This window comes from Callorhinus ursinus, unplaced genomic scaffold, assembly GCF_003265705.2.
Source record: "Callorhinus ursinus isolate GAN/ISIS: 27379988/994484 unplaced genomic scaffold, GSC_fseal_2.0 scaffold19, whole genome shotgun sequence".
In the NCBI taxonomy this organism is placed as follows: Eukaryota; Metazoa; Chordata; class Mammalia; order Carnivora; family Otariidae; genus Callorhinus; species Callorhinus ursinus.
Window position 1 is genome coordinate 16,363,296 of NW_027397081.1, and position 7,815 is coordinate 16,371,110.

Genomic DNA, 7,815 nt, shown 5'->3' on the forward strand with positions numbered 1-7,815 from the left:
GGTGGGCAGGGGGTGGGGGAAACGGCAGGGCAGGAGCCTCCCCACCCCCCACCAAGGAGTGCAACCAGCCTGTCATGAAGTCAGGCAGGGGAGAACACCGGAGTCCGATGCCCACCCCTCTAGACACAGTGGGAAGTCCACCAGCCTGCAGGAATCATCCCGCCCCGGCCACCTCACCACAGCAGGGGTCCCAGCGCAGGGGCCCCTTTCGGTCTGCCCTTGAGGGGTCAGGCTGGGTGGGACAGGCTGGGACTGCCACCTCCTGCCTCTGGGACTGAGACCATCAACAACCCAGGGCCTCCGGCCACGTGCTGGATGCCGAGGGAGCTCCCCTTGACACTGGGAGCATTGAGAGCTGTCGGTTCCAACAACACCTGCCGGTCAGTGTGACAGTCACGAGCCTGGGGCAGGGGTCAGGGAGAGCCGAGCTCGAATCCCGCCCCTGCAGGTTACTTCACTGCCCTGGCCTCAACTCACGGGTCTGTAAAGTGTGGATATGTGATGCTTACCTCGGCACCTCACAGGAGTCCTTCAAGCCAATCCCAAAAGCCGACAAACCCTGTGACTCTATTTGTTTGGCATTCTTGAAATAGCAGAACGAAAGAAATGGAGAACAGATCCGTGGTTGCCAGGGATCAGGGAAGAGGGGCGAAGGGGAGGTGAGGGTACCTACGGAAGGACAACATTCTTTCCTCGTGGAAAGAATGGAAATCAAGGGGGCGCCTGGGTGGCTCAGTCCATTAAGCATCTGCCTTCGGCTCAGGTCATGATCCCAGGGTCCTGGGGTCGGGCTCCCTTCCCTTCTCAGTGGGGTGTCTGCTTCTCCCTCTGTCCCTCCCCCCACCCCCGTGCTTGTGCTCTCTGTCTGTCCCTCTCAAATAAATAAATAAAATAAAATTTTAAAAGAGTGGAAACCAAGGAAATGCTCTGCACCTGGACCACATCACTGCCAGTAGCCTGCTTGTGATATTGTACTTAGGTTTTGCAAGATGGTGTTATTGGGGGCAACACGGGATCTCATTGTGTTATTTGTTACAACTGCATGTGAATCTTCAACTGTCTCAAAAAGCTCAATTTTTTGAAAATAGTTATTTTATGTCTGGTGAAGAGTGAGCATCTATAACATCCACTATTCGTGCTCCCCATCCCCTTGGGTTCCTCTATGAACTGGTGGGCCTGGGGAATTGGCATCATATAAAACCGTCATGGCGAACAGGGGGGTAAGAAGAGCCTGACTAGGTGTTTAGCATTTTTTATTTCCCTGCCCTCCATGAGTGCCTAATAAATGCGCAGGTGACGGAATGAGTAAGTGAGTGAATGAACGAATGTCCATTACAGCAAGATAACTCGTAATCTCTCAGGAGATGAAATGGACGTAAAGCAAGAGACACTTGCGATAGACACAGGACGGATCTTGCAGCCCCGAGACTGGCCAGCCCGAGTCCCTGCCTGGCTGCATCGACTCCGGGCTGCACCATGGGGCGTGTCAGGGGAGGGGGAGTGGGCCGCGGGCCTCTGAGGACAGCAGCGTGACACAGTTTAATTAGCCCAAGAGTAAATTACATCAGACGTAGAGAGCCCCGACTTCTCCCGACGGCGTGGGGAAAATGGAAGCCTAGCATTTTCAATTTAAGGTTTAGTTAGATAATACCTATTGGTGCCAGTGGATTACAGAGTGGATATTAAATCCTGCAGGATTTGGAATCGGAGCGTACAAATGGAATCCATAAGTAGGGGGAAGCTGCCGGAAGGAGCGGGCCCTCTGTCCTCAGCTAATGAGAAAGCCTCTCTGTGAAGGCTCAGTCAGCACAGACCTGGGTCCTAAAGCTCCTACCAAAGGCTCCAGGGCGGTGGGGGGGGGGTTGGTGATCATTCTGGGGGCTCCCTGAGCAAATTCTTCCCACGTTACAGGCACGAATGCCAGGCGCCAGTGCACCCCACATTTTAACAATCAGAATTGGAACTCACAGCTCAGCTCCATCTAGCCCTTCCTCTCCTCTCCATCTGGTCAAACTCCTACACGACCTTCAAAATGGCTCAAGCCTCCCTCCTCCAGGAAGCCCTGAACTCCACTCGGATTCCTCCCTGAGCCCAAGGAGCCTGGACTTCGGGGTGTTGCCTTCACCGATGGTTATCTTCTTCAAGGACAACCTCGTGCCCTCACCTCTCAGTCTTGGAAAGGAGTGACATGATCTATTCTGCACCCTCACTCCTAGGTGCACAGGGAGATCCAACACACATGAGCTGCACAAAAGGGGTGTTTACGTTACATTTGTATTGATTTTTGGACAGCTGATGCATTTTGAATATGCGATACATTCACATCCTTTGAGACTCAAAAAGTAGAGAAGGATCTGGGGCAGAAGTCTCCCTCTACCCTGCTCTGCAGGGCCCAGGCTTCTCCCCAGGGTAGCCAGTCTCTGGTGTATCCCTCCGGGCTCCAACCTCCAAGCAGATCAGGATGTCCATTTGCCCCTTTCTTAACAAAACAACAGGACACTTTCCACGCTATTTCCCTCACCACCTTTCTTGGAGAATGTCCTCATTCCTGCAGGGGATATCTTCAGGTTCCTGTCATTTTTGAACCAGGAAGGCCCTGCAGCTCCAGGACGGGGAGCCAGTGGGACAGGGAGCTGTGAGGATGGACTCCAGGGTCCCCCCCACTTCCCCCTAGGTGGGCGTGAGGGTGATTGGGCGCCTTGAGATGGCCTCTGAAGCTGACCAAGCAGGCTTGGGAGCATGAACACAGGGCCTCGGAGCCTTGGGCAGAGCCCGTGGGATGGCAGTGATGGTGGTCATCACAGCCGGATGACATCCCTGGCAGGCCCAGCACGAAGTCTGGAGCTCAGTGAAGAAGGAGGATACAGCGGCTTATTAGTTTAAGCAGGATGAAATGTGTAAATTAATTACCCCGGCCACCCGTGCATGTAGTGGCTGGCCCTGCTCTGGGGAAGACAAGCATTAGCGTCCGTTCCTGCAGGCTGGTAACCCTGGCAGACGCAGCTGGGAGGGCCCCTGGCTGCCCGCCCACGTGGGGGAGGAAGGGTCCCAGCTCAGCCTGGCCCCAGGAGCCAGAGCCGGGTGGTCCTGCCGGATAATCGGGTCCTTCCCTGGGATGGTGAGCTTGAATTCTGCCTCCACCAGCAGCAAAAGCAGGGGTCAGAAGAGAATGGGCAGAGGGGGTAAAGGGCCCACCCTCTGTCCTGTTCTGGGCGCCTGAACTCTTATTTATCAGGCGATACAAGGTGCCAGTCACTGTGGCGACCCTTTAGTAGCTTCCTTTCATTTGATCCTCACAAAAACCCCGAGTGGATTCCATTATGAGCCCCATTGCACAGATGAGAAAACCGAGGACCAGGAAGAATAAGTAACTTGTTCTATTGACCCAGCGGCTAACTGGCAGTGTCGGGATTCAGATCCAGGACAGCACACGGCTTCCTGGGGGGACAGACAGGCAAGGGGCCATCTCCGGGGTCATGTCACCCAAATGTGCCCTCCCTGCTTCCACACCCCATGGCAGGGGTCCCTCCCCCCGTAGCCCGGTAGCCCGCGCTGTTGAGCCGTGGCCTCCCTCCGCCTGCAGCTGGGACCTGCTCACCCACCCACCTCCCCAGCGCAGGGGCCCCCTGCTCTCAGCCAGTTTCCCAAACTGCCTCATCCTCCTATACTCCTCGCCTCCATGGCTCTGCCCGTTCCTCCACCAGGACGGTCTACCCGCCACAGTCGGCTCCATTGTCCGTGTCTCCGGCCGCCGTCATTGTCCAGCTGCACGTCCGCTCTCCACTCTAGCATCACCGTCCATCCCAGAGCACTCTTCTTGGGGCACTAATCTGATCACTCTCCGTTCTGCCGAGGCAGCACCGCACTTACAGGAAACCCCAACTCTCCGTGAGAGCTGTGTGATGGGACCCCGCCCGCCTCACCACTGCCCAGTGTCCTCTCCTCAGCACCCCCAGCCGGCTGACCCCTGCCCTCCCCACACTTGCAGAACACACTCTCCAACGCAGGTCCCCTGCTGGACGATCCTTACCTCCAGGCCCACTGCCCGCCCCCGCCCAGGAAAGCCTGCCTCCCTCAGCCCTGCTCCCCCGTGTCCCTCTGTAGGGTACTTATCACATCTAAATCAGCCTGCATTCATTTATGACTTTATCCTTGGCTTGCCTGACAGGCAGTGCCTCCTGTCTCCCCGTGCCGAGGTCTTGGCACGCCATGAAGATTTGGGAAGGGACAAGGAAGCCCCCTCTGTCCCACCATCCTGAATCCTCAACCCAGCCCTCTCTCTCACCTGGGCTTGCACAGTGGACCCAATCCTGGGCCTCAGGTTATCTGGGCCACGTCCCCCTCTAGGCAGGTCCCCACCTGAGCCATCAAAGACCCACAACCTCACCTCCCAAGGAATAATCATGAGTCCTTCTCAGGGACAGGCTCTCAAGGCCACGCCTTCCACTGATGGATCCGCCTTCGACAAGTTGCCTGTAAGGACCAGGGTTTGCAGTCCACTTAAGGGTCTTAACATGAAGATGGAACCAACCTCAGAGAAATGCAGTTTGCCCCCCAAGGCCAACCAAGAAGCCAGTGGGGAAACAAATTATCAGTCCACTTAGGATTAATTTCTTCACCGCGTGTGAGCCAAAGACCTCCCCAGCCTGGCTTCTGTCTTCCCTGGAGAGCCCCAGGGACTAGGGTGTCGTTCTCAGCCCTGGGGAGGGTTCCTGCCTCCCCACCACTCTCCCTCTTGCAAGAGGGTCTAATGGTTCCCACAACCCTCATCCCCACGCCCTCCTCCTTGCCTTTGCCCTTCTCAGCCTCCGCCTTGGCGGGGTGATGGATTAGGAACCAGGGGCTGGCCCATGCACCCAGCAATTAGTGTTTATCTCCCTCATATATGCGGCTGAACAACAGTTCGTTTTCGAACTTAATAGTCAACATTCAGAAAGATAAAACTGCCTGGGTCCCTCCTGGGAGGCAATTTGAGGATTTGGTGGGAAGACCTGGACAGGGGCTGGGCGCACATCTCTGCCTCCAAGACCCTGCCCCCTCTGGACATGCATCCTGGCCCCAGCTTTTACCCTTCTGATCTCCCCGCACAGTCAGCAGCAAGATACCGATCTCCCCACCTTGCAGGCAGGAAATCTGAGGCTGAAGGAAGCCAAGGGACTCTGCCCCTCAATTTTCTCTCGCCTTGGATTTTGAGGACTCTGGCTTTCTATTTACCACCTGGCTTGGTAGGCTGACCTGTAGAGTCCCCTCAACCCTCAGGGGCTGCAGACCTCAACCTGACATGCCCACCAGGCTCCGTCCCTCAGCCTGCCCGCCTGCAGGGAGAGCCCAAGGGCAGCAGCCCCCCACATGGAGGAGACCCTTCCCATGCCCCACCCTGCAGTCCCCATGCCAGGCTGGGTGGGGTGTGGTGGGGTGAGCAGCAAGCCTCTCATTCCTGCTTGGCTGGGGGACTGCCGGCCTGTAATCACACATTCCACAGCCTGGGGCAAGGTCTATTTAGCTAATGCAGAAGGAGTGGAGAAAGGGGCTCCCCTGGTGGGAGGGCTGTGGGGCCCAGGTCCTGACAGTGGCTTGGGGAGGGAGGCTGAGTGCCCATAAACTGCGGTGAAATGCTGCCACCTGCTGGCCATTTCTCAGAACTGCAGAGAGCTGCGGGGCTGGCTGCGGGGCTGGTTCCGGGGCTGGGAAAGTGGAAACTGGCCCCCTTCCCCAACCACCCCCCCATGGTCCCGAAAAAGCTGGGGAAATCGATCTTGGTCCCAGGTTGGGATGCTGTTGTTTCTGCTATTCTTGTTGTTAATGCGACAACAGTAATATTACTGTGTCTCAATAGTTGAGCACTTGCTGGGGCAGGTGCTTTGCACATTGTTTTTGTGTCCCCAGCAATCCTGTAAGATGCTGTTTGCTTCTGATGGGCTGGGTAGCTTGCCGAGGTCACACAGCTGGTGAGTGCCACAGGCGGGATTCTAACTCAGGCAGTCTGGCTCCAAACTGTCGCCCAAAGTCTGAATTCCAAGTGTCAGCTCCCCACAGGAATGTCCCGGATTACCCGCCTCCCCCCCCCATAACTGCTTCTTAGTCTCCAAGGCCTGCGCACATGCCCACACCCTTCTAGAACAAAAAGGAATAACCCCTGATGTCTTGGAGTCCATACTGCAGAGGGTCCTGGAGATCCAGGCCCAGAGCAGGACCCAGATGCTTCTGAGGCCCCCAGGCCCCCCTACCCACTGCCCTTGTGAGCCGGGGAGGCTTCTGCTTGGGGAGTGGTCCAAGCCCTGACTGGCAGGGTGTGGAGCTGAGGAGGGGCAGCTGGGCTGGGTAAGGGGTGCCTCGGGGATTTGAGAATCCAATCCACCTGGCTCTCAACCCCGTCCTGGTCACGGAGCCCCAGCTGGGATGGAGCTCAATTTTCCAGTCCCTCCCAACCACCCTTGTTGCTGTGATCCTTACCCCACAAACTATTACAGCTGGGAGAGGACCTCGGGACTGATCCAGTGAAAACACTACCTCCTTCTGTTGATGGGGAAGGTCAGGCCCAGAAAGGTCAAGCAGTGGGCTCAGATCACACCGCCCAAAGTGAGCCAGGAAGAGAACTCCCAACTCCCTGGCTAGGGCTCCCTGCTGAGCCCCAGTTCTGCTTCCCTCCTGCCCCAGCCCAGCCCCCGAGGGTCCCTCCCCATCTGCCAGCAGGCTACCCACAGCATGCCTGGAATTGCCTAAAGCCCAGAGCTCGCGGGAGAATGGACCAGCCGTAGCTGGGGCTGAGAGGAAGAAGACTAGAAACAGTCTTGCTTCTCTCCTTTCTCTCCCTTTCTGGGAAGAGATGCCTCCCTCCCCCTCGACTCCCGTCCCTGAGCCACTCAGGACCTGCAATGGTCCGATGTTTTCACTCATGGTGAGGAGGGAGGCATTCACAAGAAATGGAAGAAAGGATTCCCCCAGTTGCTTTCTAATCACAGCTCCAGTGGTAAGGGAACTGCTGGGGGATGATGGGGACAGCACGGCGCTCGGGGGACAGCCCCCCCCCGGGGCCCTGGGTACGGCTGTCCTCCTGTCCTCCCACCATACCAGCCTCCACGCTACCGGTGGCAGCTCCTGGTGAGGCCCCGGCCCAGGACAGGCGGGGGTCCAGGGAATTCAGCTGGACTCTGTCCCTCCCTTCTTCCCTCCGCTGGAGCCGCGGCCTTGGGAAGGGCCCCAAATGTGGAGGGCAAGGCCTTTCCCCGAGAACTGAGCATCTCTAGAGCCCAGGAGCATGACCCTCCTCCCCATCACAGCCACGGGGATTGCAGGTCCGAAAGCCGGTCCGGGAGGCTGCAGGGCACGGAGTGCTGGCCTGGGGAAGTGCTCCAGAGAGCACTGCTCATGGAACCAGACCCGGGTCAGGGGCTGGGGAAACAGCAGCAGCCAGTCCAGGGGACACTGTCCTCGCAGCTCCCAAGGGAAAGCATGGAGGTGCGGGAGCCTGCTGGTTGCATGCGAGGCAGCCTCCTTCCTGATGCTGCTGCACCGGGCCCCCACCATCCTCTCCTCTCCTCCCCCCTCCCCTCTGCCCTCTTCTTCTGCCTTATTTCTCCCTTTCCTTTTCTGATTCCAAGGACCCCCCCCCACCCCGCCACCTCCACCTCCCGAAGCCTGGCCACTGGCCCAGCAGGGTGGGGAGAGGGAGGCAGGAAGGGGGCAGCTTGCTCATGTAGGTACTTTTACTAGGTGGCAGGGGAGAGGGCTGCTCCCCTGGTGTGGTGTGGCCTCAGGTGAGGAGCAGCACAAGGAAGGACAGTGAGAATGAAGGTGCCCGGGGGGGGGGGGGGG